The sequence below is a fragment of the Pongo abelii genome, chromosome 11 (genome assembly GCF_028885655.2).
Source record: "Pongo abelii isolate AG06213 chromosome 11, NHGRI_mPonAbe1-v2.0_pri, whole genome shotgun sequence".
Taxonomy (NCBI): Eukaryota; Metazoa; Chordata; class Mammalia; order Primates; family Hominidae; genus Pongo; species Pongo abelii.
The window spans coordinates 122,510,903-122,537,756 of record NC_071996.2 but is presented as its reverse complement, the minus strand read 5'-3'; the positions used below and the strand labels follow the sequence as shown (position 1 = coordinate 122,537,756).

Below are 26,854 nucleotides of genomic sequence, written 5' to 3'. Positions count from 1 at the left end.
ACCCCACCAGCACTTTCTGTCTCTGTCTCTGCTGTACTTTTCTCCGTAGCACTTACCATAACCCAATATACCATAAATTTCTACTTTTTTTTTTTTTTTTTTTGGCAGCGTCTCACTCTGTTGCCCAGACTGGAGTGCAATGGTGCAAACACAGCTCACTGCAGCCTCAACCTCCTGGGGTTCAAGCGATCCTCTCACCTTAGCCTCCCGAGTAGTTGGGACTACAGGTGCACCCTACCACACCTGGCTAATTTATATATATATATATATTTTTTGTAGAGACGGGATTTTTCCATGTTATGTAGGCTGGTTTCGAACTCCTGGGCTCAAGCAGTCCTCTTGCCTTGGCATCCCAAAGTGCTGGGATTACAGGGTGCAGTGGGCACCCCTTAGATTCTGCTTTTTAGTTATGTTGATTTTACCCCCTGTGAAGACATGGATTCTCAATGAGGGCAGGGATTTTTGTCTGTGTGTTCATTGCTGTCCCTCCAGTGTCAATAGAACAATGCTTGGCACATGTAAGCTCTCAAAATGTATTTGTTGAATACATGGAAGGAAGGAAGGGAGGGAAGGAAAAGTAGGCTCTTTAAGCTCATGATTCTTCATAGGGGGTACATACCCAATCGGGGAGATGGTTAGAATTATTTGGAAGCCTTTTCAAACTATTCATACCCTTACCAAAAAATTTTTGATATACACATATCAAAAAACTATCCACCCCAAGATAGTTAAGGATTATTGCATAATATACTGTCGTTACTGATGAAAATCTGTGGTATGCCTTTTATGTGTTAGATGGAAAAAGAGAACCACTATCTTAGGCAGTCTGACAGGGCCTGTTTCCTCCTGGCCTGTGAATTGCAGGCAGTCCTGAGGGCTAGGAGGAGATTTGATGTTTTTCTCTCCTTTCTCACCTTTCCCTACCTCATATGTACTCCCAACGCACGCCTCCTTGCCCCTCCCCTTTCCTTTATTCTCTGCCAGACACCAGCCCGCCTCTAGCACGCAGTCTGCCTACATTGTGAATGGTTGTAATTGGGACACAGAGAGCCCTTGATGCAGCAAGCGCTTCTTGTGACATCAGCTCTGTGGCTTTAGGGGGAAGGCTGTGGCTCCGGGTCCCCAAGGGAGGGGGCTGTTTTTCTCTTCTTGATCCTTCACGTTGGTGCCCGTCTGACTTATAAACTTTAATGGCCAGTTTTAAAGGTTACTGCCATGGGGCACCTTTGTTGCCAGTTTTAGTTTTTTAATTTGGAAACTTTTTTTTTTTATCCTTTGTGGTCTTGGGGAGGAAAGATTTGGGACCATTTGGGGCTGGGAATTGGTATTTGTGGGTGATGATGAGATAGCACAGCAGCATTCTGGTTCTGGCTCCAATAACCAGAATCCCTGGCATATTATCCAGTTGCCCAAATGAACCCCAAAATGAGAAGGAAAAGACTGGCATTGGGATGTGTAGTCTTAGGCAGCATCAGTCAAGGATATAGAGGGTTGGGGGCTTGTTGTTCTGTCTGAGAATGGTAACCATAGTTTAGGTGCTGGGGCACTGGAAAAAGAAAGAGATATCTCACTCTTATTCTAAGTCTCTTAACTCTTCTTTCATCTCTAGTCCCAGTCCTTTGTTCTGAATATAGGTGTCATTGACAGTGGTTAAGTTTAATTGGGATGGGAACAAGGGTTCAGATGTAGAATTCACAGGGGAATGTGGCCCATGGTGGTTTCCCCACTGTAGCACAGGTATAGAACTAACAGAGTAAGCTTCACTGAGTCTTTTTGCCATTAACTCTTATACCTTATAAAAACCTTTTTTTTTTCCACCTGGGATAACTTCACAAAGCCTCATGTGCCAAAAAAGGGTCATTGCCCATCTCAGTAATCTGTATCTCTAGGGGGAAAACAGTATTATAGAATAATACTCAAATAATAGCATCTTGGAATCAGAAGGGATTATTTATAGCACTCTCATAAAACTATCTTATTCAGGTCCTCTGAAACTAAGAATATGTGGGATTTAAAATGTATTTGGTAAGTGCTGGAAAAGAATTTTTAGAAGTTTAGTTTTGAGCGTGCCTCCTGCCTGGGTACTTTTTTTGTGGATGACTAGAGTAGTAACACAAATAAATGGACAGATAATCTAACAAATAGACCCCAGGAAAAGGCAAACGCATGAATCCAAGGGTGATTAGATGCTTGCTCAAAGACATATGTTCTTTACTTAACTGTTGGCTGGTGTCCTTGATAGCCAAAACCTGTCTCTCACTCTCTAGCATTTGGATAGGTTAGACTGAACTCAGGATTCAACTCTGGATGAACTTAAGAGAATTCAGGAGAGGAGGCTGCTGTGGAAGGAGGGACACTCAGCTCTTCAAGATGTGTGGAACGAGGGCAGAGCCTTCTGACAGTTTTGATACTGTTCACAAGGCATATAATGCAGGGTCTTGGATTCAGATCTCACTCCTGGCTGTTCTTCCTGGGCTGGACAAAGCTAGATTTTCTTCTTGTTCCCTGTATTACAGGGCAGGGGAGGAGGTGTGAGGGTTGGCTTGGGGCTGGGCCACAATTAGTGACCTGGAAGCTGGGCTGGGCACCCAGAAGCTATAAATAGCAGTCATGGCGCAGTCGCTGAGCGGACTCGAAGCCCAGCCAGACTAGCCGCGTTTCAAGTGGTCTGGGTGGGATTTTTTTTTTCTCTGTTAACCATTTGTACATCTGGTTTCCTCAGTGTTGGTGGGGCAAGGGAGGAGGGTGGGGCTGTAAGCAGAACAAGAAGTTCGTATGTGGAGTAACTTCTTGGTTAGTTTTGCCATATGTATATCTTGGAGCTTCTAGGGCCCTTAGAACCAGTACAGACTCTGGGAGTGAGAATTGTGGCCCTTAGAGGGAGATTAGGCCCCAGAGCAGGGCGTGTGGTATGGGAAATACATAAGTCCTGCAGGGCACCTGCCACTAATTTAAGGTATGGTGGATGTTCCTGAAGAGAGAGAAAGAAGTGGGGTCCATATGGAGCAACTAAGATTATTTGGGAGCAGCCTGGGGCTTCTTATTTCTCCTTACTCTGTGAAACAGTTCCTCTGTCCCCACGATGCCAGTCTGCTTACCTTTTTCCTGATAGACGTTGCTGTTTCTTGCTTCTCTGCATTTGTTCCTGTCATCTGCCCTGGGTTTTGAAATCAGAATACTTTGATTTGAATTCCAGTTCTTCCACTTTTTTGATTTGTCACCTGGGCATATTATTATTCTCCCTGGGGTTCATCTGTCAGACGAGCAATTTTGATCAGATACACCCTGAGGTTCCTTCTAGCTTTTGTAAACCATAAATTGGTTTCAATCAATCGATTTCTATTTTTCCTCTTTAGGAAGAAAATTTCACTTCGGCTGGGAAGCCCTCCCTGAATGATCAGTTCAGTTATCTTCCCCTGATTTGACAGATCATTAGCAGTTATATAGCTCATTTATCCTCCTTTCTCTTGCATATATCATATGTTTCTTTGCAGTTGTTTTCTTGCTGTTTTCACATACTTACCTTTTTTCTCTTCAAGTAGATTAGAAGCTTGTTGAAGCAGGACACCATATCTTCTATATCGCTCTCTCAGCACTCACTATCAATGTTGTGGGCACCATTGAAGCCCACTCAAGCTTACTAGAAGGCAGGTAGGCCGACTTGGAGTAGAATGGGAAATAGGAAAAAATGAATATTTTTTCAGCAAATGCCAGTTTGAGAGGTGTTTTTGTTAGAGTAAAATGGAAAACAGCAAATGAGAACACAGGTTAGAAATTTCATGCATGTTACCAAACTGTGGGATTCCAGTTCACTGCTTTGCTGACTCTCTATACTTTTTCTCTTCTCATCTTCTCTCGAAGGTGCTTTTACTTATGAGCACAGCCTGAATCTGTGGGTTTTTGGGGCACTGTTTAATAACATTGAGTATGGAGCTACATTTTGCATAATGGTAAAAAGGCTTTCTGTTCCAAGCATAGGCTCTTTGTATTAGGTTTCAATAATCCATCTGTTGTAGGCCTCCTTTATGCCTGAAGATGAGGATATAACACTTGTAGATATCTGTGAAAATGTATATGGCCTTGTTTTCTCTGAGTCCAAGGAGAGCAGTGTCTCTTTTGCTTGGCTTTCTGTCGCAGGGCTTTGATCTCCCATCCCTTGTCTCATCCTTTCTCCTACTTTGAGCCCACTGGACCAGGCTAAACAATTCCTCCCCTCTTGGGTGTTTACACTCTCTCAGTGTTAGCAGAAGGTTATCGTGTCTAGTCTCGGACGTCACTTAGGCCATCTGTCTAACTTGAGCCCCTAATCGCTCCTTTTTTATCCTTTTCTCCCCCACCCCAAGTCAATTATGTGACCCTCCCTGGAACTTCTTCAAACTTATCTCTACAGTTTTGGTGCCAGGGTGCCTGACATTGGGCTCAGGAGCCAGGCAAGGTCTTCTTAGACCCAAGAGAAAAAGACCATTTCTCTGTCTTCAAGGCATGATGCCTCCTAGTCCTGGGATTTGAGGCAGCTTAGTTTTGCTGGTATTACCTTTCTTTCCATTCATTCATGGAATGAACGTTTAGTGAGCACTTAGTATATGCTGGTACCTTATTAAATACCAAGAATATAATTCCGTTTTATTAAACTTAAAAGACATTTAAGTAATTACTATTTGCAAGGCATTATGTTAGAAGATAGATCTTCAAGGATAACTGAAACTGAAACCTTGCCTTCAAGGGGCTTATAACCCCATGGAAGAATTGGACATGTAAATACTAAATTGAAATACAGTATAGAACGAAATGAGAGCAAATATAGGTCCAAGTAACGTACCATGGGAAAATGAATAAGGAATGTTTAATTCTGGCCATTTGAAGGAGGGAGGATTGTAGGCAGCAGGAAGGGATCAGGGAAGACTTTAAGGAAGAGAAGAAATTTGAGTTGGACCTTCATAAATGAGATTTCCCTAATTAGAGGATAGGAAGACGGTGTGTTAGACAGAATGAACAGAATTTATTCTTTATTTCAAGAGGTTTTTTTGAAAGAATGAGAAAAGGGCATATTAAATGGAACAGCATTTGTTAATATTTCTTCTTTAAATACTTTGTGAACACCTCCTATGTGCCAGTCACTGTTCTAGAGGCAGTGGCAGAGCAGCGACCAAAGCAAAGTCCTTGTTCTCATAGAGCTTGCAGTCTAGTGAGCTGTCAAAACGGATGTGGCAGGGTTTCCCTTCTGTCCCATTGCTGTGATAATTAACCACATGTCTTACTGTACAAGTTCTTTGAACTAAAAAAAGTCTCTTTCCTGTCTGGCCAGTGGAAATCTGGTGCCACCTACATCTTTCTAGATATTTCTTCTTAGCCAGATCTTTGACAAGTCAATAACAGACCAGATTCTACACAAATCTTAGACTATAGTGACAGTTGATACTTTTGATTAACACCCTATGTTACTGGAAGATTATGAGGTGTGTTAATATACTTTCTAATTATTTGAAAATTAGTAATCTGCTTACAGAACAAATGGTAAATACTAAACTAGAAGATGTGTTTAACCAGAATATCCCCCTCTCAATCAAGCAGTGACAGCACTCAACTATAATCAGGTTTACCTTGGTGAATCCTCTTCGTTTCCCTCAGTTCCTGTGATACATCTGAGTGCTTGCCTTCCACCCCAGCTGATGTGTGTTTCTGTTTTACCCATGGTCTCCTTATGGCTTTAGGCCATTTTAATTTGGTCAAGTTAAGCCTTTCTTCCCAAGTCTGCAATTGCCTTTGCCTCAATTCTAAGAGAGGCTGACAGTAGGAATGAGTCCAAAATTCCATTCATTTTATATTCACCACATCTGGGTTTCTTTTAGCATCATTTTCCCTCTTGAGAACATTTTCAAGGTTTTCTTAATTTTCTAGTGGTTTCTTCTTTTTTGTGTGTGTGTGGGGGGTGCCTTTTGGAAGATTACTGCGAAGTTTCCAGCATTGATTATCTAGTCTTGAGTCTATTTATGTATATCCCTCTTTCTCTACCACCTTCTGTCATGTAGTAAAAGTTGTTCTCTTCGTTTATTATGTAGGCATCTTATTCTTGAGACTTCAGTTGTGGGTGATACTTCTCCTTTGTTCCCCTTTGTTTCCTAGGGAACCTCTGATTCTTCAAAGAGTAGCCTTGATAGATCTTGCACCTTCTTGTAAGGGAACACCCTGGGTAGAGAGAGCAGCAATTAAAGTTTTCATGTGTGCTGGTCTCACTGCAGCAACTACCCTAATTCTGTCAGTTCTGGAGCTCTCTAGCTAGACTTTTGCAGCTGTCAATACTGTTCTCAACCACTAGGGGACACACTGTTTCCCTTAGCTCTTTTGGCATAGTTGCAGGCAGAAATCCCCTTTTTCCTTCAGTCTGTACCTGGTCCTGGGGCCACCATGTTTGGCCCTGCAGGTTGTGCATGGCACAGCTCCAGTGAGTTCCATTCTCATAAAGTAGGATGCTCCTGGATTCATGCAGTGCAGTGACCCTGACTTTGTTCAACCAAGGCAATGTCATTTTGTTTTTTAAACCTGAGACAAAACAAAACAAACCAAAAAAAACAAAACCAGAACCAAAAAAAATGCTTGGGTAAGAATAAATTCTTCCCAACACTATCATAACATTATTCATACAGATAATATAAATTCTATTAAACACCTTACATATGTGTGCTCTAGAGTTAGGCAAACCTGGGTTTGAATCCTGACTGTACCACTTACTAGCTATTTGACTTCAGTTGAGCTGACTTTGGTCTAAATGGAGGCTCCAGAGTCTGGTGATCTGAGTTGGAACCTGGCTCTACTTAGTTACTAGCTGTGTGACTTTGAGAACTTACTTAACCTACCTGGCTCCAGTTTATTTTGGTGTAAAATAGGGATAATGTTCTCTTTAGAGTTGTGAGAGCTCAATGAGATGTACTTGAGTGCTTTTCATAGTGTCTGGCACATTAGAAGCATTTGAAAGTATTAGTTATATGTGTAATGTATTCTTAGGTTTCTTTCCATTTAGCAGTCATTCTGTTTTAAAAAAAATGGTGGTCAGTTACGGTGGCTCACGCCTGTAATCCCAGCACTTTGGGAGGCCAAGGCAGACGGATCACTTGAGGTCAGGAGATCGAGACCATCCTGGCCAACATGGTGAAACCCTGTCTCTACTAAAAATACAAAAATTAGCCAGGTATTGTGCACGCCTGTAGTCCCAGCTACTTGGGAGGCTGAGGCAGGAGAATCGCTTGAACCCGGGAGGCAGAGGTTGCAGTGAGCCTAGATGGCGCCACTGCATTCCAGCCTGGGCGACAGAGCGAGACTCTGTCTCAAAGAAAAAAATAATAAAAAAGTTAAAAATAAATAAATAAATAAAAATAGTATCCTCTTGGTTCAATGTTTATGCATATAACCTAATCTGAAAACAGTTTTCAGGGTTTTTTTCTCCCATTTTTGCTTTTTTTTTTATAAAGAGTGCAATGGTGCGATCTCAGCTCACTGCAACCTCTGCCTCCCAGGTTCAAGAGATTCTCCTGCCTCATCCTCCCAAGTAGCTGGGATTACAGGCACCCACCACCACGCCTGGCTAATTTTTGTATTTTTAGTAGAGACAGGGTTTCACCATGTTGGCCAGGCTGATCTTGAACTCCTGACCTCAAGTGATCTGCCTGTGTTGGCCTCCCAAAGTGCTGGGATTACAGGTGTGAGCCACTGTGCCTGGCTTTTTTTTTTTTTATGTTGCCCAGGCTGGAGTGCAGTAGCTATTCACAGGCAAAATCTTACTACTGATCAGCATGGGAGTTTTGACCTGCTTTGTTAACAACCTGGGTTGGTTCACCCCTCCTTAGGCAATCTGGTGGTTCCCCGCTCCCGGGAGTCACCATACTGATGCTGAACTTAGTGCAGACACCTGATTGGCATAGCGCACTACAGCCCAGAACTCCTGGGCTCAAGCGGTCCTCCTGCCTCAGCCTCCTGGTATCTGGAACTACAGGCACACGCTGCACCCAGCAAGTTTTCAGTATTCTTAAACTGAAATATCCACTGCCACCAAAATAAAGAAAACCAAAAAAAGAGTTCACATTAAAACAAGAATGAGTTGATCTTCTCCTATTAGTTGGCAAAAATTAAGATTATTATAGCTTTGACTAGAGTATGAGCAATTGGGCACTTTATACAATTTTCGTTGGAAGGTATGTTGGTACATTTTTCGAGGGCATTTTTTTGGCAGTGTCAAATATATCCTTTAATCTAGCCAGTGGGAATGTACTCTATAAAATTATTAAACATGCAAAAACACCAGCAGCATGGTTTATAATACAGAAAATTGGAAACGGTTTAAAAGTCCATCATTATGGAAATATGAATAAATTACGGCTTATCCATATAATATAATACAATGAAGCCATTAAAAAGAATGAGGGCCGGGTGCGGTGGCTTACGCCTGTAATTCCAGCACTTTGGGAAGCCTAGGCGGGCGGATCACGAGGTCAGGAGATCGAGACCATCTTGGCCAACATGGTGAAATGTCATCTCTACTAAGTACAAAAGATTAGCTGGACGTGGTGGCACATGCCTGTAATCTCAGCTACCCGGGAGGCAGAGGTTGCGGTGAGCTGAGATTGTGCCACTGCACTCCAGCCTGGTGACAGAGCAAGACTCTGTCTCAAAAAAAAAAAAAAGAATGAGGTAGTTCAGGTGCGGTGGCTGAGGCCTGTAATCCCAGCACTTTGGGAGGCTGAGGCGGGAAGATCACTTGAGGCCCGGAGTTCAAGACCAGCCTGGGAAACATAGCGAGACTCCATCTCTACAAAAAATTAAAAAGTTAGCCAAGGACAGTGGCAAGTTCCTGTAGTCCCAGCTACTCAAGAGGCTGAGGTGGGAGGATTGCTTGAGCCCAGGAGTTTGAAGCTGCAGTGAGCTATGATTCCCCCCACTGTGCTTCATCCTGGCAACAGAGCAAGACCCTGTCTCAAAAATAAATAAATAGGCCGGGCGCGGTGGCTCACCCCTGTAATTCCAGCACTTTGGGAGGCCAAGGCAAGCAGATCACCTGAGGTCAGGAGTTTGAGACCAGCCTGGCCAACGTGGCAAAATGCCATCTCTACTAAAAATACAAAAATTAGCTAGATATGGTGGTACGCGCCTGTAATCCCAGCTACTCAGGAGGCTGAGGCACGAGAATCGCTTGAACCCGGGAGGCAGAGGTTGCAGTGAGCCAAGATGGTGCCACTGCACTCCAGCCTGGGTGAGAGAGCAAGACTCCATCCCCAATAAATAAATAAATAAATAGCCTTGAAAAGATGGCCATGATATACTGTTACGCAAAAAAGGCAAAATGCATAAGAATATATGTAATGTGATCCCATTTGGAATGTTTATAACAAATAGAAAAAAAGTCTGGGAGGATACACATCAAATTGTTCACAGTGGTTTCCTCTGAGGGGGGGATTGGAGTTAAAGAGAAGTCTTTTATTTATATACATCTATAGTGTTTACATTGATTAGTATTTAAAAAATAATTTTGTAAAATGCCCATAGAGAAAGAAATATAAATGGATGAATTTTCCCAGCACCAATTCTTTATCTTGATAGAGTTCTTTGCCACTTCTTAGCTCAATTGGTTTAGCTTCCTGGGTCCAGATTACTTTCCTCAACCCTGTCTGGCTTGGTGGGATTCTTGGTCCCTGTGGGAATCTGCATTCTAATTCTCTTCCAGAGTGTGTAAGCACTAGATCAGATTCTCTGGATTCTTAGTCATATTTCATTGCTGCTTTTTTTTTTTTTTTTTTTTTTTTTAAGACAGTCTTGTTCTGTCGCCCAGGCTGGAGTTCAGTGGCACGATCTCAGCTTGCTGCAACCTCTGACTCCTGGATTCAAGTGATTCTCATGCCTCAGTCTCCCAAGTAGGTGGGATTACAGGTGTGCACTACCATCCCCAGCTATTTTTTTTTGCATTTTAGTAGAGATCGAGTTTTGCCATGTTGGCCAAGCTGGTCTCGAACTTCCTGGCCTCAAACAATCCACCTGCCTCAGACTCCCAAAGTGCTGAAATTAACAGGTGTGAGCCACCATGCACAGCCAAGTTTCACCATTCTTGAAGGTTTTCTTAGCTCCTGGACCTTTGAAGACCCTGTTCTCACGTCCTGATAGATTTGTATCTGTTTGGTCGACTTCCTCATATTAAAGCTCTTGAAGCTTAGAAAACTATCCTTTTTGTTCTAAACTAGTTCTAGCCTAGGGTTGGTAATTACTGCGTGATTCCTGACTATAGTGTGAATATGTCATGTGCCATGTTCCCAGAAGATTCTTACTTTATGTCCACCTTCTTGCCACAATAACTGAAGGCTTCCTTCTTCTCCTGTATTAAAGATCTGCCTCCACTATACCACCCCTCCCCTCAGTGGACCTCCCACTGGATGCCACCTACCAGTTTCAGAAATACAGCTTGCATTTCCCCATTCTGTCCTCTTTTCCTACCCTTCCTCGGTTTCTGGGCCCTACCTTTGTACCTTCTGAAATTCATAGTTTATAATCAGCAAAATCTTCTTTATCTTCAGTCTCTTCCTCGAGCATTACTTTCTCCTTCTTGGTCAGAAACCTGGCCTTCCCCTAAAGACTTTTCCCATGTCTTTTCTGCCTTTTCCCATGTCTTTTCTGCCGCACTCTCACACAGTGGCTGTTTCTTCTTTCATAGTCCTCTTACTAGTGAGTATGGAGCTGGGATACACGTCTTCCTTATTTCTAATTGCTGGTTTCTGACCATGTCCCCTCCGTCTTCTTTAAAAAGCCCAGCTTTGAGTCCGATGCATCTGAACCTATCACCCAGGACTCTTCACTGTTATGAAATGCACTGACTCTGAGTAATTCCTACTCATTTCTTGAGGAGTTTAGCTCCTGACTCACTACTGCCTTCTCCAGTACTTCTCTAATTATGTTGACTCTTGCCCTATCTCATTCACTGACTTCTCTGGACATACCCTAGAGCAGTGGTTCTCAACAAGGGGAGATTTTGCCCACAGGGAACATTTGGCAAGGTCCAGAGACATTTTTGGGTCTCATAACTTGAGAAGTGCTACTGGCATCTGGTGTAGTGAGTAGAGTCCAGGGACACTTTTCAACATCCTGTAGTGCACAGGAGAGCCCTCCAGCATGAGGAATTGTCCAGCACAAAGTGGCAGTAGTGCCACTGTTGAGAAGCTCTGTTCTAGAGTCTGCTCTAGGCCTTGTAATCACCAATCATTGCACTCCTCCATATTCTCAGTTTTATACGTCCCACGTTCTGAGCACATCCCCATCCTGTTTTTCTGGCTCTCTTCCTCTACCTTGACTCAACATTCCTTTAATCCTACAGAGAGCTCCAGCCCATTGATCTTACCTTCCTTTTCATTGTCCTGACTCCTGTGATATCCTGCCTCCCTTCCTTACCCAGCATCTATGGTCAGTTATAATCACTCCCTTGCACACACTAATGATTTTATTGCCTGCCCATTTCTTGTGTGTAGTTAAACTCAACTTTCTACCTCCTCCATACCTATGCAGTCAAATGTAGTCAGAAAGCAAAACATAAAACCATGCTGACTAGTTTCTTCATTTTATTTATTTATTTAAAAAAAAATTTTAGAGACAGAGTCTCACTGTGTTGCCCAGGCTAGTCTCGAACTTCTGGGCTTAAGTAATCCTCCTACCTCGGCCTCTCAAAGTGCTGGAATTACAGGAGTGAGCCACTGCACCCAGCCTACCTAGTTTCAATTTAAATTCTTGACCCTGCCTCTCAAATGCACCCTTAGTGCTGCCAGGCAATTAAATTTCCCTAAAAAAGAAGAATCAGTCAGAAATGAACTTTTGCAGACTTACACCATACTTCTACTTCTTACTAACATATGTACCCTCAGACACTGCCTTTCCACCTGTGTGCAAAGGTAAAGTAGCCATGCCTCTGTCTAAAGGCTGTCTCTCTATTTGTGCATTAGATTCTATCTCACCTATCAAGGAAATTGCTCTGGTAATTCTCCTCTACCTAAGTTTTTGTTTTCTGTAAGATTGTTATATTAGCATTCAAATGTACTATTATTCTTCCACCTTAAAAATCCTTATGACACCCCAGTTTGCCCACCAGTTACCACCCTACATCTTCACTCCCCTTCACTGCAAAACTCCTTACAAGTGTTGTCTATTTTTACTGTGATCTTACCTTCCTTTTCTTCCAGTTCTGTCTTTAAACCATTTAAATGGGGTTTTTGGGTCCCATCACTCCATTCAAATTGTTCTTGAAAAGGTTACTAATGACTTTTTCGTTGCAAAATCCAGTAAATAGTTCTCATCTCTCATCTTATTTGGTCAAACAGCATTTGATAGAGTTGGTCGCCCAGTCCTTCTCGACACACTTTCATTTGGTTTCCAGAGCAATACACTTTCCTGGCTTTATTTTCTGCTTCATCAGTTACTTCTTCACAATCTTCTTTGCTGATCTCTTCTCTTCTGCACTACCTCCAAGGCTCAGTCCTTGGCCCTCTTCTATTCTCTACCCACATTTGCTCTGTTGGTGATCACATTCAGTCTCATGGCTTTAAAGATCATCTTTATCCCTGTATCTTCAGCCCAGTTCTTTCTCCCAAACCCCAGACTTGTATATTCAACTACTTGTTCAACATTGCTACCTGGAAGTCTAATAGGTTAAACTCAACATATTCATATTGAACTTCTCATTTCTTCTCCCCTACGCCCAACCCCCACATCAAGCCTGCTCATCCCATAGCCTTCTCCTTGGTTAATGGCAACTTCATCCTTTCAGACTTGCTCAGGTTAAAAATCTTGGAGTTCAGCCAGACATAGTGGAGCCCATGGGTAGTCCCAGTTACTTGGAAGGCCAAGATAGGAGGATCTCTTGAGCCCAGGAGTTTGAATCTAGCATGGACAATATAGCAAGATTCTGTGTCTGAAACAAATAAATCTTGGAGTCATGTTTGACTCTTGTCTTTCTCTCATACCCCACATCCAATCCATCAAGAGATTCTATTGGCCTTTCTTTCAGAATAAATACAGAATCTGCCTCTGCTCTAATACCTTGGTCTGAGCCACCATCATTTCTTGCTTAGGGGACTGCAGTTGTCTCTGGGTTTCCATCCTTGTTCTCCTGTACAGATGTCCCTTGACTTATGATGGGGTTACATCCTGATAAACCCATCATAAGTTTAAAATATAAGTTGAAAATGTATTGAATACACTTAACCTACAGAACATTATAGCTTAGCCTATCTTAAGCATGCTCAGAACACTTATATTAGCTTACTGTTGGGCAAAATCATCTAACACAAAGCCTATTTTATAAGGAAATGTTGAATATCCCTGAATATCTACTGAATGCATATCACTTTCACACCATTGTAAAGCCAAAAAAATCATAAGCCAGGAACTGTCTATAATCTCTTCTCAACCTGGAAGCTGGAGTGATTCTTTAAAGTTCGGAGTCAGTTCATGCCACTTCCTTGCTCAAAACTCTGCAAGGGATTCCATTTTACTCCAAGTAAAAACAGTTGTCACAGTGGCTCACAAGGCCCCTTCTTATCTGATCCCTATAATCTTTCTGACCTCATCTCTTACCACCTTTCTCTCCCTCACTTCACTCTAGCTACATTGGTCATCTTACTATTTTGTTTAACACACTGGGCACAATCCTGTCTTATGCCCTCTGCTCCCAACACTTGTGCCCCAAATATCCATAGGCTAATTCCCACACTGTCAAATCTTTGCTAAATGTCGTCTCATCAAAGCCTACTCTGATCACTTTATTTAAAATTGCATCCCACCTTTTCATCCCTACATTCCCAATCCTTTACCCTACTCTTTTTTCCCCCATTGCATTGAACATTTCCTAACATAACTGTAATATTGATGGTGTTCGACTGCTATATAATATAAGCTCCTCAAGGGCGGGGATTTTTGTATCTTCTGTTGACTTTTGTTTCTCAGTAGCCAAGAACAGTACCTGGAACATAGTAGGGCCTCAATAAATACCTGTTGAATTAATACTTGTCTACTTTTAGGCATGATTGCAGAGCAAAAATGACTGAAAATCTGAGTCAATTGAGTAGTAATTTCATATATCTCTACAGCACTTTATGTTTACAGAATCTTTCCCGGGTCATTGCCAACTCTTTTTCTCCTGTGTCCTCAAGTATTCTTCTCCTGAGGGATTAGTCTTGCAAAGTTCTATCAACTTTGTACAATAAAAATTCAAAGAATTAAAAAATACGTAAATAGCAAGAGATAGGTCCTCTCACTTTCCTCCTGCCTTGAATTATTTAGAAAGAAGGAAATCTTAGAAAGCCATGTATCCTTTCTCCAAGTGGCCCTCTCTAAGTTTGATTCCTTGATTTCTGGGCTTTGATGTTGAGTTTTAGGAAATGTTTCTGGATGATATAGAATGCTTTGTATCCAGGAGCCCCTTAATATGAGTCTCCACCTCTCTCCCTGAATCTAAATTTTGGTTTATCAAGCCTCTTACCCTTTGCCAGTTTTTTTTTTTTTAAAGCTTCTCTACCTAGGCCCAATTCAGATGTTGTCAAATTGATACATTTATTGCTTCGCCAGCTTTTATCTGGTTTTCTGCTTTCAGTCCTCCTCATTACCTCCTGGAAAATGTTTTGAATTTCCTGTGTACTTTGAAACCTGCCCCTTAGCTCTCTGATTGCATTTGTAATAGTACCCATACCCCTTCTCCCTGAACTAGATCCTAGGCTCTTAAGAATTTAATCAAGAAACTAATCCCTGCTATGGATGGTGCTCTCCCCATTGGCTGTGAGCTCTCATCCCTGTGGTAAGGGCTTCCTTGAAGCAGTCCAGGCCTGGCCACAAGAAGTTGGCAGAGGCTAAGGAGTCTTTAACTTAGGTTTCAGTTATACGGGGAATGATATGGGAAGGAGACAGCTATTAAGTGACCATTAGGTTTAAAGCATTGTACAATTATCACCCAGAAACACATGCTAAGAACTTGATGGTGAGATCTTTTAACAGTCAGGACTACTAGTAACTAAATAATTTATCATCCCTCAGTTAAAAGATATACCCATCAAAACTGGAGACCCGGCATATTGGCCTAGAACTCTACACACTGTGTCGGTCTCTTTTTATCATGGTAGGCTTTTGTTTCCATTGTCTTCCCTGACATACTCTCTCACAGATCTTACAAAAGCCACCTCGGTAGTTAGGCTGAATGGAAGTGGGAAAGGAAGAAAGCTGATTTAGCCAAGTGTTTCCTTAGCCACACCCACTGCCCACCTTCTAGGATGGGACCAACATGGTCTTCCACATGCCTTGGTCAGTCTTTTCTTTAGATCCTCCTAGGTGCTCTTCTACTCTGGCTAGTGGCCTTTGGGATGGAGTGGGGGGTTGTTATTACCTGGGGTGAAAATCAGAGGGACTAAAATTCCTCTCCCACCCTCTTCCTCTGTTTTGGTGGTTTGGAGGGTCAAGGCCTTGACAGATAATGTTTTATTATTAGCAGGTGTTCAAGATGCCCTGTAACCAGAGCCTAGATTTGGTCTTTCCTTCATCTCCTCACCTGGAGATGAACCCTGGAGTGCTGTTCTGTTGCCTAGGGTCAGCCTGATGTCAGGGCTGCCTGTTTGTGCCTCCTAAGTGAGCCTGAGGATAGGGGGTTAGCACACTCAATGGGAATCCTATACCCACAGCTATAACTTCCTGCAAGGAAGTGGAGAGATTATCAGTTAGGAAATGCTAAATTAAGTAACCAGGGCATTCTCTCCTGCTTAGTGAAACCTAGACCCAAAAGAGTGTGAGATGTACTACACCTAGAAATGATCTGGGCATTTTAGAGTACCTGGAGTATAGCCAGGAGTCAGGACAGGGATGAAGAAATTCTGAACCGGGGAACTAGAAGTCTCAGGAAGTAGCTCTTAGCCTCAAGCCTGATCATATCCCTTTAGGAAAACTTCTTCCAAATCAAGCCTGTCTTGACTCCTCTGCAGATTCATACTTCTCTCTTTTTCCAGTCCCCTTCTCCCAGCACCCAGCCACAACCTCCGCTTCCACAGTACTGCCAGACTCTGCTCTGAGTGGGAGGTCTGAATTGAAGTATATCTTAATTTCCAGTTCTTTTTTTCTCCCTACCCTCCATCTTTTTCTGGGATCTTTTTAATGGCTAGTAGGTCCTGCTTAATTTTCCCCAGGCACTGGATGTTAGGGTCATCCTAACATTTTAGATCAGATCAGATCCCTCCATCACCACTCCAGCCATGGGTTAGGCAGGTACCCTGTTGAGAATGAGTCTTTTAAGTTAAACTGGTGGCAGATAACTCAAGCCTAGCAGTTGACCTTCTATCCCTTTGACTTCCTCACCTCAAAACCTGCCAGTCTTGATTTCCTGGAAAGTGACTTTGTATCCAGAACTTACTTATTTTTCTCTAGAGCCTTTCCTCAGAATCCTTGCCCATCTTTAAACTTGGAGTCTAGTGGGAACAGGCATTGACACAGGCTGGAGATTTCCTCCACACACGTTCCATGCTTGGACTTCGGTAGTCACTGCTGATGTTGTGTTAAGTAATTTCATTTTCCATTTGTGTGTTTGGTTTGATTTGGTTTCACTGTGTCTTTTTAAAATATTTTTACTATAAAATATTTAATACACACAAAAGAACATATAATAAAACAAACACTATATACCCACTATTCAACTGCATTTTTAAACATTTAATTAATAGTAACATTCAGTTCCTTTCCCAGTCACTTCTCCTTTCCTGTTTGCCCTTAGTGGTATTAAAAACAGTGGGAAGAGCAGCTGGAGAGGCCTGGAACGTCATTCTGTTCCCTTCTCCACAGAAGTGGCCCCAGATCTACATCTGTCCTGTGGGAGTTTAGGCACTGACCATTCTGTGTTCAGGGCACAGTTTATCCCTCTCAATTTTCCCCTGTCAATAATATCGAAAATCTGTTTAAGACACATTTTGCAAGAGGACCTCTGATAGCTTAGGATTCTTCTTCTGGCCATTTATATATCCCTCTTGTCCTTGCCTCGTTAAACCTAAAGATGCACAGTTTCAGATAGTGCCCTGACTTCTTTATTGATTGTTCATCCTGCTCCGTTTCCTCTGGCTCCTACGAGTTCTCTGTCTACCTGTTGATTAGTCACCCTGCCTGCCAGGGTAGCCCTCTATGTAGAGGACAGGTGGCTTTCCCTCCTCCCTAAGGTATTCGACAGTGGTATCTTCTACAGCAGGTTTATGGAAATCAGCAGCTGTGGGCTTTACAGAATCTAGAGTATACATACTCTGAACTGATTATAAATTAAGGAATTTCTTATCTGGAAGGCTGTTAATATACACACATATACATAGTCTATTACAAACGTGTTTCAGTGAGCACTTTTGTTTAAAGTATTATCTCAGCAATTAATTGTAAGGCAGAAAAATCCCCTTAGTTAGCTTAAGTAAAAAGGGGTTTTACTGAATAGGCACAGGGAGGTCTCTTGGTACCTAATTTCAGATGGCTACCCATGCCTCACAGGAACTGGACAGGCAGCTTCTTTCTCTGGGATCTCAAGATCTCTTATCTCTGCCCCCCACAGCCAATTTGTTTCTACTCCTGCAGACCATTGATTGGCATGTGGCTTTGGTTCCCCTTACTGCTAACTCTGAACTGGCTCTAGTGGTCTTTCTGATTATGCATCCACTGTTACCCAATGAGAGCCTTTACATCTTTACAGCAGGGGTTTTTACCTGGGTTCGTGAGTTCAGGGTTTTGTGAATGGAATGAGAGGGAAAGTTGCATCTTTATTTCATTAACCTGTAACTGAAATTTAGCATTTCCTTCAATTGTAAATGTAAGCAAAAGACACTGTATATTAGAAGTATCTGTCACCAGTAGAAATCACAGATACTTTCATATCATTTTATACTGCTGCAGATATCTTGAAATACAACTTTTGCTGATTACTACTTGAAATTATGGTTATTAGACTCATTGCTAGATCTTGTGATTTAATGTGTTAATAAAGAAGCTCATATGTTATAATATTACAGATTTGTTTTAAAATATTTGAGTAACATTTCAGTTAATTGGTTTCCTTTGTAATCCTATAATTTTTTTTTTTTTTTTTTTGAGGCAGTGTCTCACTCTGTCACTCAGGCTGGAGTGCAGTGACACAATCACAGCTCACTGCAGCCTTGAACTCCCAGGCTCAAGCAATCCTCCCTTCTTAGCCTCCTGAGTAGCTGGGACCATAGGCATGTGCCACTCACTACACCTGGCTAAGTTTTCATTTTTTATAGAGACAGAGTCTTACTATGTTGCCCAGGCTGGTCTGCTCTTCTCTCAAACCAGACTGTACATAGACCTGTATCATAGAACTGAACATATTTTGCTAAACCCACAATCAGTCATTTATTTCTTTGTACCTAGAATAATCTGGCTCAGAGAAGGTGTCAAGTAAATAATTCTTGAATGAATAGGTCTGTTTGCTTATGTGGCTTGAAACTTTGTCCTTGATTCTGCTCTCAGGACATTATCTCCTGCTATTAAGCAAAGATTTATTCATTAATTTTATATACACACATACTTCATATATACACATACCCTTGTTCATTTAATAACAAATTTAAAGAAGCTTTTTCAACAATCCTTTGAATTTTGTTATCTCCCAGTCCTGGAAAACAGTGTTCCCTTGGCGTTTCTTCAGAGAGTTTGCAGCAGAATATATTTCCTAGAGTCGAATTCAGCATTACTAGACGTCAGGCTGGCTTAGCAGGAAGTAGCCTTTAGGACGAAGTGAGACCCAATGGTAGAGAAGCTTAGACTGTGGGAAGCAGCCATCTGAGAAATTCAAGGCATAGAATTTGAAAGGCGCTGAGGGCTCAGCACTTCCAGTTCAGTCATTTCATCTCTACAGGACTTAGGGAGACTCTTGCCTCCCTATCCCCATGCCCTACCCCACCCTCCACCCCAGCCAATGTGTTTCCTGCCTGATACCGATCATGCTTGCCCTTAGAATGCTGATAGAAATAGCTTTATAAGGAAAGAACTTGCAGAAATGGCTCTGAGTTTATGCTGTTTACCCTAGCTTAAACTCCACAGGAATCTAGGACTGCGGAAAAAAGAACTGAGAAGTCGCCCGAGTTTCAGCTTCTGGCTTTTTGAACTCAGTGAGAGATTGGCAGCCAAAGGCTCCTATCTAACTGGGCTAGTCATAAGAGAGTCCTTAGCTGGAATTCGGATAAACCTGCATCCCAAAACTTTTTCCACAGATACAGAGTGTAAGCTCTATGAGGGCAGTGGCCATGTCTCTACCCCCAAACTGAATTCCCAGCACATACTTCAGTGCCTGGCACATAGTAGATACTTATATTTGCTAGATGAATGGTCCCTGAACTCTAGGGGCTCACAGCCTAATGGGGAAGACAGGAAATGAGTAAATGAATAACTAAAAAGTATAATCACTTGAGGAAAATGAATAGAGTGCTGTAAAAGCACTTCAGATGATATGGTCAGGGGGCCAGAAGAAGTGACATTTAAACTGAGACTTGAAAGATAAGAAGAAACCAGTCACTTGAAGAAGTTGGGGGACACAGATGGCCCCTTAGTAGTAATTCAGAGGAGAAAGTCTTTATGCCTATCTAGATTTTTGTAGGCTATTTGTGGGAAAAGAAGAGCCTACTGTTGATTCACGGTTAGTCTGTTAACTGCTGCCCCCACCCCACGCTGTTCCTTACATATCCAGCTTTGTTTAGTAAGGCCTCAGACCTAGTGCTATTGACTGGGAATCAAAGGCTCCCGTGTGTGGCTAGATGTGAAGAACAATTATTTGTTTATGTGTCTCACTCTTCAACCAGACTATGAGCTCCTTGAGGGCAGTGAACCCTGTCTTATCCTTAGGACACAGCATGCTATAGCGTATCCTTGGCAATTTTGTTTAATGATTGAATTAATAATAACAGTTAATATTTATTGAGCCCTTCCTATGTGCCAGGCACTATAGGGAGAACTTTACATGCATTATCTCATTTAATCCTCATAATAACTCTATAGTGCAGGTAGTAATATCATTCCCATTCCACAGTTGAAGAAACTAAGACTTAGAGATGAAGATGAAGTAGTGGGTCAGGGATTTGAGTGTAAGCAATTTAACTCCAGAGCCCACACTGTTTTTGCTGGAATAAAGTGATTTTCCCAGTTGCCTTCAAATAGTTGAGAGTGCATGGAACTCTCAAGAGAACAGAATTAATATGTTACCTACGTTGTCTCATTTAACAATCCTTGGACAACCCTCATTAGTAGGAATTCCTTTACTCATTTCATGGACAGAGAATTGAGGCTCAAAAAATTAAGTCACTTGGCCAAGATCAAGATCATAAAACAAACATGTAAGTGGTGGGTTTATTTTCAAAACCAGGTCTTTCTGACTCTAGATCCTGTGGTCTTTCAACATTCCATGCCACCTCCAGTCTCTCAGCTACTGGTAGGTATCTGCTCCACTGACTGCCTTAAAGTTCTTCAAAAGTTGTCCAAGCCTGTTGGGAGCCTAAGCATCTATTCCTAAAAGAGGAAATAGAGTGGAGAATAGGCAAAAAAAGATGGGGAGAATAGAGACTTTATCTATTTTAAAACTTGTTTTTAAAATTAGAGCTATAATCCACATACCATGAAATATACCAAAAAGTATATACCAAAAGTATATACAATTCAGTGGTTTTAGTGTATTCACAAGGTTATGCAACCATAACTACTATTTAATTCCAGAACATTTTCATCACCCCAAAAAGAAATGCCATACCTATTTGCAGTCATTCTCCATTCACCCTGTCTACTATCCCCTGGAAATCACTCCTCTCTGTCTTTATGGATTTGCCTATTCAGCATATTTCATACAAATGGAATCATACAGTATGTGGTCTTTCGTGTCTGGCTTCTTTCACTTAGCATTATGTTCTCAAGGTTCATGTATTAAAGCGAATATCAGTACTTTATTCCTTCTTATGGTAGAACAATATACCGTTGTACAGATATACCACATTTTGTTTATCCATTCATCTGTTGATGGACTTTTGGGTTGTCTCTACTTTTTGGCTCTTATGAATAATGCTGTTGTGAACATTTGTGTGCACATTTTTGTGTTAACATATGTTTTCCGTTCTATTGGGTATGTACCTAGGAGTAGAATTGCTGGGTCATATAGTAACTCTATGCTTAACATTTTTAGTAACTACCTCGCTGTTTTCCATAGTGATTCATCTTTTATTAATAAACTTTTAAAATTGAAAGTATAGGCTGGGCGCAATGGCTCATGCCTGTAATCCCAGCACTTTGGGAGGCTGAGGCGGGCGGATCGCGAGGTCAGGAGATCGAGACCATCTGGCTAACACGGTGAAACCCCGTCTCTATTAAAAAATACAAAAAAAAAAAAAATTAGCCAGGTGTGGTGGTGGGCGCCTGTAGTCCCAGCTACACAGGAGGCTGAGGCAGGAGAATGGCATGAACCCAAGAGGCGGAGCTTGCAGTGAGCTGAGATCATGCCACTGCACTCCAGCCTGGGCGATAGAGTGAGACTCCATCTCAAAAAAAAAACAAAAAAAACAAAGCTGAAGTATAAAATGCATGTAGGAAAGTGCCCATATCAGAAGTGTACAGCTTGAAGAATTATTACAAAATTAACATAGCTGTGTAACCAGCACCCAAATCAAGAGCTAGAAAATTTCCAGTACTCAGAAGTACCCCCCGTTATCTACCAATATCTACGACCTCCAAAGGGTAACACCACTATCCTGACTTCTGATATGATCATTAATTTTGCTTGTTTTTGAGCTTCATAGAAATGGAATAATATAGTATATATTCTTTTGTGTATGACTTCTTTTACTCAATAAAATGTTAATTTTTTTTTTCTTTTCTTGAGACAGGGTCTCACTCTGTCGCCCAGGCTGGCTTGCAGTGGCACGATCAGAGCTCACTGTAGCCTTGAACTCCTGGGCTCAAGCAATCCTCCTGCCTCGGCCTCCCAAAGTGCTGGGATTACAGGTGTGAGCCAGGCACCTGGCCCAAAATGTTAATGAAATTCATCTATGTTGCTCTTTGTAGTCATACTTTTAACATTTCACTTCTGTATAATATTGTATTGTAAAGCTATACCACAACTTATTTACCTACTTGTGTTGGGGAAATACATAGAAGTGGAATGGCTAGGTCATAGGTGTGTATATTTTTAGATTTAATAGATACTGCCAAACTGTTTTCCAAAATGACTGTATCAATTTATAACCACACAAGCAGTTTAGGAGAATTGTGGTTGTACTGTGTCTTTGTCAACACTTGATATTATCATCTTTTTCCTTCTAGCCATTATGATGAATATGTAGAGGTATCCTGTTGTGGTTTTAATTTTCTCAATGAGATTCTGTACATTTTTATGTAATTATCAGTCATTTAAATATGACTAAGCCTTAGGTATGACTAAGTCTTTTTCTTACTGATTTTTTTAAGAGTTTTTAATATATTTTGGAAATGAGTTATTTGTTGGTTATATGTATTGCAAGTGTTTTCTCCTACATTATAGCTTGCTTTTTTGCTCTCTTAAGTGTCTATTTAGATGAATAGAAGTTCTTAATTTTAATCTAGTCCAATTTATCAACCTTTTCCTTTATGGTTTGTGTCCTGTTAAGAAATCTTTACCTCCTCAAGGTCATGAAGATCAGTACCTTATCTTATTTTGAGTGTGTGTGGCAGGTGGGGGAGGTGGTGTATCACCCTATAGAGTACGATTTCTCAGGGCAGAGAAGACACTGTCACCCTCCAGAAAGGCAGGCAGCAGGCGGGATGGGGGCAGGGAGTCCGTGAGAACCTGGCTGCTGTGGGCTGTGTTCCCAGCTGTCAAGCGTGTAATCTGGAGTGAAAGAGAATCCTTTTGGTGGTGGAGGTCCTACAGAGAATACTGCAGGGTACTCTAAATCAACTTTGTGCCCTACACACCCAGTTGACTGTCCTCTCTTCTCCACTAAGACAGGGAAAAAAGAAAGGAATCTGCACTCCTGCACAGTGCTAGTAGCACAGAGCAGGGATGAAGAGCTTTCAGAGCCAGACTATCTGCCTTATAGCTGTGATTTTCTTTTTGTTATTAAATCTGATGCTTTTGTTCTTTCCAGTTTCTACCACATTGTTTCATTTCCATTGGGAAGAGGATGTTGAGGTGGCTGAATTTGAGAGAGGTGCTAAAATAATGTTCAAACTGCTTATTCCCCTGCTAGGCTGGTCAGAGCCCCTTCCCTGAGCCAGAGCTGACAGGAGCTGCTTGTTCTTCTTGGAGAAGGAGTGGGAGTAGAGAAAAGAAGGAATGAGAGTTGCTCCTACACTTTCTGAGGGGCTCTGACGATCCGTCCCCCCCAGGAAACCACTTTCGTTCCCCGAGCCCCTCTGCTGCTCGTTAGTTGCCCTCCAGACTAGAAAGCCATGGTTTGTGCTGGGGCTGGGTGGGGCTCCAGGGACAGTTTAGGCTCTGGCCCTCCAAAGGGGAGGGGGTGGTTATAGAGCAAGCAGAGGGTCACAGCTCAGTCTGTACCATTTGCTTGTCACCTTGAGAAGTTCCACCTTGTCTAGCAAAACCTCCTTTCAGAGGCAGCCACCACAAAGGGCTCTTATGAGAGCAGCTGCCCCGCCCCCACCTTCACTTCCACTCCTTTTACCATTATTTTTCTTTGGGGGCAGAGCTGAGGGGCCTTCCTGCTATGACTCTGAGGGGCTGTACTTATTTTAAAACGAGATTCAAGTCTAGAGACTTCCCATACCAGAAATTCATTTTTCCTATTTTCCAGGATACTTGGAGGACACTCAAGGGGTGAAGTAAGGCTTTCCTTTTCTAGAGGGCATTTTGTCTTTTCCCTCTTTCAGCCTCTTGAGCTCTTTGGAGATTTAAGAAGGGAAGTGAGAGCCAGCTTCTAGTACCACTAGACCTCAGAACAGGGACCAACTTCTTTACAGGGGTAGGAGATGGGAGGGAGAAATGGATGTCTCATTGATAAGATGCATTATAGTGTAGAGATTCAAGTGTAGGTTCTAGAGTTCAACTTCCTGGGCCTTCTGTTTCCCCATTCTGCTCTGACCTTAGTCAAGTTACTTAATCTCTTCAAGCCTTTGTTTTCTTATATATAAAGTGAGATTGGGCTTCAAGTCATGACAAGTAAATAAGAAAAAAACCTCAAAATAAATAAAATGAGAATGATTCTAGAGCCCAACTGATAGGGTAACAGTGGAGGTTAATTGCAGTAATGTGTCAAAATGCATAGCCTAGTACCTAGCACATAGAAAGCATTTACAAAGTTAATCTTACTAATATTATTCAAGCCTTCTGTTTGGACCTCTTTTTTATAGTCTTTCTTCACATCCCCCTCCTCTTCTGACTCTGCAGTCCAGAGAGCTAGCCAGACCTCAGACTGAACCAGAAAAATCTGAATAGTATACATAGGACCTGGACTTTGTCTCAAACGGTTTTGAACTCTGTACCTATCTTACTCCATTGCATGTCCAGCATCGTGAGAGAGAGGCAGCAAAATTATCTCATTTTGAAGGGAGGCCACAAAGAAAGTGATTCGGTAACTTGACTAGATTGCATACGTGGATGTTTGTGTATATGACTGTATGGCTGCATCCATTCTCCCATCTTGTTTTAAAAGGTGGCGGGGGTGGGGTGAGTTGGACTATGATTGAATTAATTTGCAAGGTCCCTAAACACAAGATTAAGTTTGGATTTCTCTGTGTTCTTTTTCTTTATAGCCCAGCACTGAGTGGATGCTCAGGAGCTGGAGGCTAATCATAGAGCATGGCGAGGTCGGCAGCAGCAGGGCAGAATGATCAGGGAAGACCTTGTTGCAGGCACAGACCCAAACAAAGCTAAATCAGACCAAACACAGGGCAGTGTTAGCTCTGTCTTCATTTTCACATTCGGACCTTCAAGGGCAGTGTGCCTTGTATATTTAGGGTACTATATTTTCTCCCAGGTCACCAAGGTTTCTGATCGTGAACTGATAGAGGGGTATTCTGTGAGGACAAAGAGAGAGACCCAGTATCAGGGTTGGATATTGCCTGAAACTCAGAGGTAGCTCATCCAAGTGAGCTGCTGTGGAAAATTTGAAATGAGGAGAAAGGAGAATGAAACAGTTGTCTTCTAAAAATCTAGTTATCACCACCCTATCTCTTTTCTCTGTCCTAGTAGTTTTTTCTGTCAGACTCTGAGGAAACTGTGAAATTAATCCCATCAAAAACCATTTGACTGTTAGCTATTTTTATGGCCTATATCTGCAGATCATATTTTTGTGTTTTCCAGACAGCCCTTATTGAGTGTATATTACTTAAAAATGGAAATGACATAGCAGAGCATTTGCACAAGCCACATTAGGAAGCAGGAAATGGTGGTGAGAGAGTTCTTAGTTCAAGCATTGCGGGATCAGTTGGGCTGTGCAGAATACTCTTGCTAAAATGTTGTTGGAAGCAAGCTGTTTGTGCTTTGTGTGCTTCTGGAGAGAGTAGCAGCTTTACTCTTCACTGTTATACTTGCCACCCAAAAAAGAGGGTGGAGAGAATGAAGATGAAACCTTGGCCTCTTGGGTAGGTCCTGAAGAATTGGAGAGTAAAGGAGAGCTTTGAGAAGCGGGAGCTATTTTGGGGAGGTAGGGAGACAATACCTACAGAGTAGGCACCCTTTAACTTATCATCCCGTGGAATCCTTCCATCAGCCTCATCAAAGTAGCTGTTGGTCTCCTCATTTTTCTGGTAAGGGAGCAGAGGCTAAAAGAGGTTAGTAACACACCTGGTAACTGGCAAAGCCAGGATTTAAACCCAGGACCTTCTGATGCAAAAGCCATGCTGCCTCAGTCATTACTAGAGACCGAGGAGTCGGCTAGTGTGGCGATGGAGTCAGTGAACTACCCACAGGTTACTGGGTAGATTTCTGTGTCTCCTTGATCTGGACCTTGACTGGTCACCGTATTACTAGATAATAGTATGCTTTGGGACGCCAGTGAAGAGAAGTTAATACAGATGCTCCTCAACTTACGATGGGGCCGCATCCCAATAAATCCATCCTAAGTTGAAAATAGCAGAGCCGGGCGTGGTGGCTCACGCCTGTAACCCCAGCACTTTGGGAGGCCAAGGTGGGTGGATCAACTGAGGTCAGGAGTTCGAGACCATCCTGGCCAACATGGTGCAGCCCCATCTCTACTAAAATTACAAAAATTAGCCAGGCGTGGTGGCGGGTGCCTGTGGTCCCAGCTACTTGGGAGACTGAGGCAGGAGAATTGCTTGAACCTGGGAGAGAGAGGTTGCAGTGAGCAGAGATTGCACCACTGCACTCCAGCCTGGGAGACAGAGCGAGACTTCATCTCAAAAAAAAAAAAAAAAAGGAAAGACAGAAAGAAAATATCCTGAGTTGAAAGTGCGTTTTTGACTTATGAGACTATCCAAAGATAGCCCCATCATAGGTCAAGGAGTGTATTGAATGCCTATCACTTTCACATCATCAGTAAAATAGAAAAATCCTAAGTCAGGGACCATCTGTAATTAGATCAGACTGAGTTTCTCTATGTACTTTATCATTAGGGCATTTCTTGAGTCCACTTAGCACTCACTGGAGTAGGGCCAGGCAAGAAAAGTCTCAGTGTGCCTTGCAAAGGGAAGGAACAGACATTTCTTGGGCACTTACTCGATTCCCTCATTTAATCCTTTCACACATTCTGTGATGTAAATGTTGTTAGTCTTGATCCCTCAGTGCCTGACTCCCAATGTCTCTCTCCTTTCCCTCCTCTCTCTCTCAAAATAAACCATTAAGTATGATGGCTTGCCCACAGTGTCACAGCTAGCAAATAGA

General features: G+C 42.2%; 1 protein-coding gene across 5 annotated transcripts in view; it reads left to right on the top strand.

Moving 5' to 3' along the window:
- The window catches only part of NHEJ1 (non-homologous end joining factor 1), an 85,549-nt gene that overhangs the window by 50,545 nt on the left and 8,150 nt on the right, over positions 1–26,854 (top strand). The gene's annotated exons all lie outside the window — the stretch shown is intronic.